General features: G+C 41.5%; 1 pseudogene across 1 annotated transcript; it reads left to right on the top strand.

Moving 5' to 3' along the window:
• The first annotated feature begins 3,869 nt into the window (after positions 1 to 3,869).
• Positions 3,870 to 3,938, top strand: F5147DRAFT_t123 (annotated as a pseudogene). The gene has a single exon. The product of its transcript is annotated as a tRNA-OTHER (tRNA).
• Positions 3,939 to 9,436: the final 5,498 nt, after the last annotated feature.

The following is a 9,436-nucleotide window of genomic DNA, read 5'->3' as shown; positions in this document are numbered from 1 at the left end:
TTATCTTTAACATCCTAAGTACTGCATCAAGCCAGTTAACCGGTCACTGTCTCAACCCACCTAAAGTCATTAGAAGTTGTTTAGATTGACCCAGCTATTTACGCCTCCTCCCATGAACGACCACATTATCAACCATTGGTATTTGTCTGAACCGTTGACCGTAGAGGATAGTGAGAACTGGTGATTTTATTGCCAATCACATCCTAGTAAGACATCGGACTGTGCATGTTTGAAACCCACCAACAGTGATGTCATTTTGTTTTTATAAAAAATACATCTTGTTATGACTCATGCCAGACATGTGGCTTCCCTTTCTTGACTTGTGCCTCCTGCACATTGTATTCTTACCATCAGTACATTCCAAAAAATTTCAGTCTCATTCCCATTTTAACAATCCATCACTAATCAGGCTGTGTTGCCATCATACCTATATACCTTTTCTGATCCCCCTCCGCCCTTACCTCACAGCAACTACAGTGGATGGTGTTCTTAAAAGCAGACTTCCTTTTGATCCCAAAGCTCGCTGCTGATAGTGTGAACTGCATGATATATAAAGAAAGACTCTAGTGGTGCATAAATGCTTATGAGCTGCTTGGCCATTTAAATGGCACTGAAAAAAAGCCAATAGATCATCCTTAGATGCTGTCTAACAGAGAAGTATCATGGGTACCAGCTACTCTGGACAAAGTAAAAGAAGTTAGCATGTACAAAACCAAGCTAAAGGAATGGTACGTAAGCAAGGCCTTTGACACCAAGATAAAGCAGTTGTGCTCAGATCAAGAAGGAGAATTTACTGGAGAACAATTCTCACATCATCTATAACTCACTATCCATGACACTCCAGAGTGCAATAGAGTAGCTGAACATCAGAACTAAACACTTGTTGAATGCATGCAAGCGGATTGCCCAAATTCTTATGTGGAAAGGCAATCATACATGTGACATGGCTGAAAAATAGAACTGCCACCTGGGCACTGAACAGCATGAGGCCCTATGAAGCACTGTGGAGAAGTAATATTGACTGGCCAGCAAGAAAGCTAGAGCACTAATAAATCCTACTGAGTGCAAGTGATGTGTGTCGAACCAAGAGAATTGCTATAAAGCACTTCCTTCAAGTATAGTGCAAAGGGAGCAGATGCGGAATGGAAAAGAACTAAGGCAATCCTGGAATGCAAATATGCTGATGATAATGAGACTGTAACCACAGATCCAATGAGTGTGTAATGGGGAATGAACAAAAATGAGAGGAAACTAGATAAAGTGCAGTTCTACAAAGTAGCAGCTAGGTATAGACGAGATTTAAGGCTGAGGTATAACTAGGTATGGAATGCTAAGTCAAAACCTGAGAGCGGTTTGGATTCACATAGAGCCTAGGTAAAGAAACTTAGATGTGCATTCTTGAAGCAGTCAAGATGTTACAGTAACATGGCACGAGTCCCCCGCCAGCAGACAGCCCTCTGCCACCCGCACGGCTATAGACGATAGACGACACCGGAGCCTCACCACCTCCATAGACGACACTAGATGATGATAGATGAGAGATGATAAGCGGCAACTGCCGGCTTAGATAAGCGGTCTGGACCGCACGTGACATGACATGACGACATAGGTCTAGAAGACCTATTTATGTTATCAAGATAGAAGGCAAGCCTCGTGCTGCCTCATGTACTGATAGAAGGATACCACGTGGATCCTATCTACGATAGAAGCGTACCGCATGGACGCTATCTACGATAGAAGCCCGCCTCATGGACGCTATCTCTGACTCATGTAGATAAGCAGATTAGAACCCAGCTTTAGGCTGAGCTTAGATACGAAGAGTAGCCTTATATAAGGTCGAAGATTAAAGTAGATGTTCCTTACTTTAATCTTACTAGGTTTTCCCTTGAACTCCTTGTCCCGCTAAAGCTACTTGCTCGACATCGACTCGTACCTTCAGTGATGCCCCTCACTGTCTGTAAACCCTGCTATCATCTCAGCGTAACCCCTCGTTAACCACCACGAGCTACGTTCGAGTACGCAACCTTTGCTTGTCTGTAAAGGCCGACGACTCTCAGCACTCGGTACCACTGTCGTGGTTGTCGCTGTTAGATTATCCTAGTCGCACACGACCGCTTGTCGTAACACAAGAATACACGGGTTCAAAGTGAGAGTAAACAAAGCTTATCAAATTGCACAAAGTACTAGGAACATCTAAGGTGACTTTGCAAAAAAAAGGTAGCATCCAAGGGAAGGAAAGCATAGTATTCTATGTAGCGCATGTGATTTTATCCTACTGCATGATAGAGCAGGACACTCTGGCAGAACAGGACAGGATGAGAATGGCAGAGGTCCTGGTATAGTGGCAGGAGTCCTGGCTTGTAGTTGGTAGTCCTCACACATGTCATAGTCTGTCCTCAATAGACAGAGCCATAGCCTCTCACCATAGAGGTCTGGCTGTGGTTCACTTGCAGTCCATGTCTATCCCAGCGAGTGTGTGGAATTCATTGTGTATGAGGAATGATAGCTAGATAAGAATTTAGTCCAAGGAGATTGCAACTGAGAATGATTCCTCTAAGTAATAGCTAGATGAGAATTTGGCCCAAAGGGATTGCAACTGAGAGCGATTCCTCTAAGTAAAAATGTGAGGGCAAACTTTGAAACTAGTAATGGTAACTGAGAATAGATGAAACACAAAGGTTAGTGCTAATGTGATGCGAGTGCAAGCGAGTCACTGAGGGCATGATGCAATGTGAAGGTGTGCAGCCAAAGATACAATGTAGCATGAAAGTGCATGGCTGAGCTGAAAGGTCAATGTGAAAGCCAAAAGTGCAAAGGTGAAACAGTGTGATGATAGATGGAAAGACGTTTAGATGATATACAGTCAATGGAAATGCAAACATTAGCATGGCTGATGAAGACGTGCGCACAGAAGTATGCCAAAGGTTTAGTTTTTGAGTTGAGATGTTATTGCATACAAATAGATGATAGATTCTACAAGGGAGATGGAAAGAATACATGAAAATTGTAAGTACAGGATATATATGTATGTGCACCTAAGCAATACTTGGAACCAAAGACTTTAAGTCTTACACTGTAAGCAAGAACTGTGGCGATGAAAATGAGGTGGATAAGTAATATGTAATAAGGACATGCATGGAACAGAATATGCAGATAAATGTAATAAGATTTAGTCAAACCAAAAGAGAAAATGAACATGTACCAGCAGAGATAGGTGAACATAGAAAGGTCATAGACAGATGACCTAGAAGGGAGATCTGGAGCACACAGAGTGGATGCGAGTATGAGTGCATGCTGAATAAGCATCAGCTAAGAGGGACTTGTTGCTATGAAAAATAGAAGTGATGTGGAACCTATGATCTTCTCTAGTCTCTGACACAAGTATCAAAAGATACTCAGTCCTGCTCAGCATGGGTCTGAGCATCACAGCGCTATTCAAGAAGAAAGCTAATCTTAAAAAGTTACCAGAATGGGGCAGCTGCATCAAAGTTTATTTGACTACTGGCTTGATGCTCAACATGCAAGCAGAATATGGCAGATGAGAAGGGTTCAACTATCTTTGCTCAGTTTGAGAGGGAGTGTTATGAGTAACATCAGTCATATGGTCCCCTTATCATTTTTCTCTTATTCTCACCCACACCATCTATTGGCTCATACTCCTCTACCAAATATCCATTGACTAGATTCTTAGATCCTCATGCCTTGTCATTACTACACACATGCACATTTGCACCCTATGACTCAACCACCAACATGAGCAGGATAAAAAAATCAATGGTGATCATGGTATTAAAAGAACTGACAAAATACAGATAAATGTGCCTCAAGGATTTGCTTCTGAATGTATTTATTGGTAGTGGGTCCAACTGGTCTTAGCCAAGTGGTTAATGCAACAGAATCTAAATCTGTCTGTGTGGGTTCAAAACCTGCTGAAGATGAATTTGCCAAGTGATCAACAGAGTCAAAATCTGTTGCTCTTGGACTGCGCAGGTTTGAAACATGCCAGCGATAAAATTCATTTCCTATAAAAACAGACCTTGGAATTTGCTCATAGTCGGTTTGCTTGCAAGCTGATAATGGTTGTGTTTAGCCAAGTGGCTGTGATCACAGAATCAAAATATGTTTCCATTGGAGTGGAACAAGTTTGAAACTTGTGGGATGTCACATTTTTTCTGTGAGAACATGTCTTGAATGTTTGCTCATAGACAGTATCTCAGACATTGATCTTCATTGATCTTGGTCAAGTTGTCGCCAGATTCAAGATCTGCTTCTCTTGAACTGTGCAGATTTGAAACCTGCCAATAACAACATTTTTGTTCTATGAAATCACACCTTGTCATTTCCTTATCAAGATCAATATGTGAGATGCTGTCTATGAGCAGATATTTAAGACATGTTCTAATAGCAACAATGCACCATTCAATGGATTTCAAACTGCATGAGGAAATATCAAGACATATTTTGATAGGGAAAAAAAATATATCATTGACAGGTTTCAAACCTGTCATGGTTCAAGAGAAACAGATTTTGAGTCTGGTGATCACCTGCAATTTCATCTTTAGCAGGTTTTGAACCCGCACAGACAGATTTAGATTCTGCTCTATTAACTGCTTAGCTAAGACTAGTTGAATGTACTTCCAATGAGCTCGTTCAAAAGTGAATTCTCATGGCACATTTATTTGCATTTTGTCAGTTCTTTCAATACAGATCACAAACCTGCTTAGTTTAAGAGAAATATATTTTGACTCTTACAACCACTTGAATAAGCACAATAAAGAATCTCAGCCTTGATAAATTTGTATTTTTTCTCCTTCCCCAGGTCATTAGGATCAAACTTGAAGGTTTGATGTGTAACCTGCTCTTCTTTTTCTTCAACCAAGTCAAGACCTTTAGAAAGAATTGGATTGTTCTTTTACTTCGTCCTTCCAAGTTTGCATCAAGACTTTGGTCATGAATATCAACAGTGATCATGCTATTGAAAGAGCTGACAAAATGCAGATAAATGTGCCTTAAGGAGTCGCTTCTGAATGGATTCATTGGAAGTGCATCTTATTGGCGCATAACGCACGTGACAACTCGACGCAGCTCAGCGGAGTGTCGCATAGGAATTCAAACCGTTATATATAATGGTTACCTTGTTTACCTCTCTTTCCTCAGTTCGTTGTTCCACGACTGAGGGTATGTTCATCATCTCGCTATATGTTACCTAGACACTGACACATCTATTATAGTCTGACGTTGTTTAGGTACATATCAATATCAGTTTGTTGTTCCACGACTGAGGTCTGACATTATCTAGACTCTATACATCTCACTGGTCATAGCCAAGCAGTTGATATGACAGAATCTAAATCTGTCTGCGTGGGTTCAAAACCTGCCAAAGATGACATTGTCAAGTGATCACCAGAGTCGAAATCTGTTTCTCTTGGAATGTGCGGATTTGAAACCTGCCAATGATAAAGTTACATTTTGTATGTATGCTGAGTGATGCATGTTTTTGACCTGCTCAGTCCAGGAAAATCAGATTTTTACTTTGATAACTCCTGAACTAGCAACAATGAAGATCAAAGTCTAAGAAACCGTCCATGAACAAATATTCAATTGAGCATGTTGCAACATGAAAAAGACATGCATCATTTGACTGATTGCAAACCTGTGGGCTTTGATTGAAACATATTTTGAATCTATCATGACAATGATATGGAAAAGAGTATTCATGATGGGTTTTGGAGAAAACTATCCACGAGAAAATATCAGAGTGTAATTGCATAGAATAAAATATATAATCATCAGCAGGTTTCAAATCTGCAAAGTCCAAGAGACACAGATTTTAACTCTGGTGACAACTTGACTAAGACCAATGAAGATTGATGTCTGAGATACTGTCTATGAGCAAATGTTCAAGGCATGTTCTGATAGAAAAAATGTGACATTCGATGGGTTTCAAACCTGTTGCATTCTGATAGAAATTCAATGTCTACTTGGCTAAGACCAGTGAGATGGAGCTCTCAGGAAAGTACGCATGAGTCAATGTCAAGGCTGTGATTTCATAGAATAAAAATGTTATCATTGGCAGGTTTGAAACCCACAAAGTCCAAGAGAAACAGATTTTGACTCTGATGACAACTTGACTAAGATCAATGAAGATGAGTGTCTGAGATATCCATCTATGAGCAAGTATTCAAGGAATGTTCTAATAGAAAAAATGCAACATTCAACAGGTTTCAGACCTGTTGCATTCCAATGAAAACAGATTTTGATTCTGTTATCACAACCACTTGGCTAAACACAGCTTTGATGAGCTTTTAAGCAAACCTGAACATGAGCATGTAGTCAAGGTGCATTTTCATAGAAAATGAAACTTATCATTGGCAGGTTTTAAACCCACACAGTGCAGGACAAACAGATTTTGACTCTGATAATCACTTGGCAACTTGATCTTCAGTAGGTTTTGAACCCACACAGACAGATTTAGATTCTGTTGTATCAACTGCTTGGCTAAGACCAGTGAGATTCACTTCCAATGAACTTATTCAGAAGTGAATCCTCAAGGCACATTTTATCTGCATTTTGTCAGTTCTTTCAATAGCATGGTCACTGTTGATTCTTTTATTCTGCTTTGTTTCTCTAAAAAATTACCAGAGACAAATGCAAACTCGGAATAATAAGTACAAGAGCAGTTTAATTCTCTCCAAAGGTCTTGACTTGGTTGAAGAAGAAAGAGCAGATTACACATCAAACTTTCAAGCTGTATTACAGTCTGTATTCAATTCATCTGTTCAGCTGAGGGAAAACATTGCGAGTGACAGGGAACTGTAGACTTGCCTTGCAGATTCACTTCTGAATGTTTTCTTTAAAGATGGATTTAACTGGTGTTAGTCAAACAGTTGCTACGACAGAATCCAAATCTGTTTCAAATCTGTTTCAAATCTGTTTCAAATCTGTGTGTGTGTGTGTGTGTGTGTGTGTGTGTGCGCACGGGATCAAAACCTGCTAAAGATGAAATTGCCAGTGATTATCAGAGTCAAAATCTGTTTCTCTTAGAATGTGCAGGTTTGAAACCTGCCAATGATCAAATTCATTTTTTATATATAAAACCACACCTTGATACATGCTCATGGTCAATTTGCAATTTGCTTACAAGCTCATCAGAGTTGTGTTTTAGCCAAGTGGTTGTCCTGAACAGAATCAAAATCTGTTTCTATTGGAGTGCAACAGGTTTGAAACCTGTTGAGTGTCGCATTTTTTCCATAAGAACATGCCTTGAACATCTGCTCATAGACAGTATCTCAGACATAGATCTTCATTAGCCTTGGTCAAGTTATCATCAGAGTCAAAATCTGTTTGTCTTGTACTTTGCATGTTTCAAACCTGCCAATGGTAATATTTTTATTCTATGCAATTACACCCCAACATTTCCTGATGTCAGTACAAGCTCAGCATCCAGTGAATTCATGCACTTAGGTTTGAAACCCATTGAATGTCGCATTTTTTCTATCAGAACATGCCTGTTACGACACACAGTCGTGTGCGACTAGGATGATCTAAACAGCGACAACCACAACAGTGGTACCAAGTGCTGAGAGTCGTCGGCCTTTACAGACAAGCAAAGGTTGCGTACTCGAACATAGCTCGTGGTGGTTAATGAGGGGTTACGCTGAGATGATAGCGGTGTAGGGATTCATTTCTGGCTAGGCTTGGAGAGACTGTCTTTACCTTACCTTATGTTGGCACTTTGTAGCTTACATAATCAAGTTACCTTTTCACCAGTTCTACTATGAGTCTGAGTATTCAGCAAGTTTCTATCATATTTCCTCTTCTCTGAGCCTTGAGCCTGGTCCAGAAACCCTTTAGGGTCGAATAGCAGCTAGGTTCTGCAAGACCCAACATTGTTCAGACTCACCATCTGAATTGTTGTACCTTCAGCGGTTTACAGACAGCGAGAGGCATCACTGAAGGTACGAGTCGATGTCGAGCAGGTAGCTTTAGCGGGACAAGGAGTTCAAGGGTAAACCTAGTAAGATTAAAGTAAGGAACGTCTACTGTTAATCTTCGACCTTATATAAGGCTACTCTTCGTATCTAAGCTCAGCCTAAAGCTGGGTTCTAATCTGCTTATCTACATGAGTCAGAGATAGCGTCCATGAGGCGGGCTTCTATCGTAGATAGGATCCATGAGGCATCCTTCTATCAGTACATGAGGCAGCACGAGGCTTGCCTTCTATCTTGATAACATAAAGAGGTCTTCTAGACCTATTGTTACGCACTCAAATAGATCTGTTAGGCGGAGCCCTAAGAGGGGCGTCGTCTGCTAACATTCGTGACGTAACCGGAAGGATCCGGTATGGCAAGTGAGACTGGGGACGACGAGTCGGCAGTGATCACAGTACGCGCGTGTCACGTGACTTCGTAGACAGATGTCTTGTGAAGTCGCTCAAGATAAGGACTGTCTTGTCCGTACGATGAGGTCGATCGAGGTAGACTTAGTCGCGATGAGCAACTAAGAAAAGATACTAGAGACTGAAGCCAAAGGGGCGTTCAGAGGGAAGTACATTCCAGGGAAGATTGAGTAGATTCAAGTTAGAGAATCTAGTACAGTGTGACCGACTACTTATACTAAGTGGAAAGGGTTAAGGGCAAGGCTACCGCACAGTAGGTAAGGGTAAAGGGGAAGCGAGAATGGTATAGGTGCGCTGGCATCAGAGCCGGATTAGTGGTGGATGGTCGAATGCGGAATGAGACCGAGAAACATTGGAACAGACCAATGGTAAGAATACAACGTGTGGGAATCCGCAGTCAGGGGAAACAGAAAGAGGAAAGCCACATTGGTGGCACGAGTCAGACCGAGTCATAGGTGCGGGACCACATTGGTGGTCAAATCAAAGGAGGAACGTGCGTGCACGTGCATAGAGGCAGGCGATGCGAGGGACGGGAACGGTCCCGAGGATCCGGTCAATGGAAAGGCGGTAAAGGAGGACGAGCCGGTAGATGGTGAGGGCGAGGATGAAGGGAAAATGATAGGGGGGCCACGTGACCGATGTTACTTGTAACACCTATGTCGTCATGTGTCATTATGTGCGGTCCAGACCGCTTATCTAAGCCAGCAGTTGCCGCTTATCATCTATCATCATCTATCGTCATAGAGCTGGTGAGACTCCGGTATCGTCTATAGCTGTGCGGTGGCAGAGGGCTGTCTGCTGGCAGGGGACTCATGCCATGTTACTGTAACAATGCCTTGAATATTTGCTCATAAACAGTATCTCAGACACCAATCTTAATTGGTCTTAGTCAAGTTGTCATCAGAGTCAAAATCTGTCTCTCTTGGACTGTGCAGGTTTGAAACCTGTTAATGTTGCAACAGAATCAAAATCTGTTTCTTTAAAACCTGCTCACTATTTTTTTGCAGTGTATAGATTCTCAGAGGTCCAAGTGCAAGC

This window comes from Suillus discolor, assembly GCF_016758755.1.
Source record: "Suillus discolor strain FC423 chromosome Unknown F5147scaffold_109, whole genome shotgun sequence".
NCBI lineage: Eukaryota > Fungi > Basidiomycota > Agaricomycetes > Boletales > Suillaceae > Suillus > Suillus discolor.
This window is presented reverse-complemented; position numbering and strand designations above follow the sequence as displayed.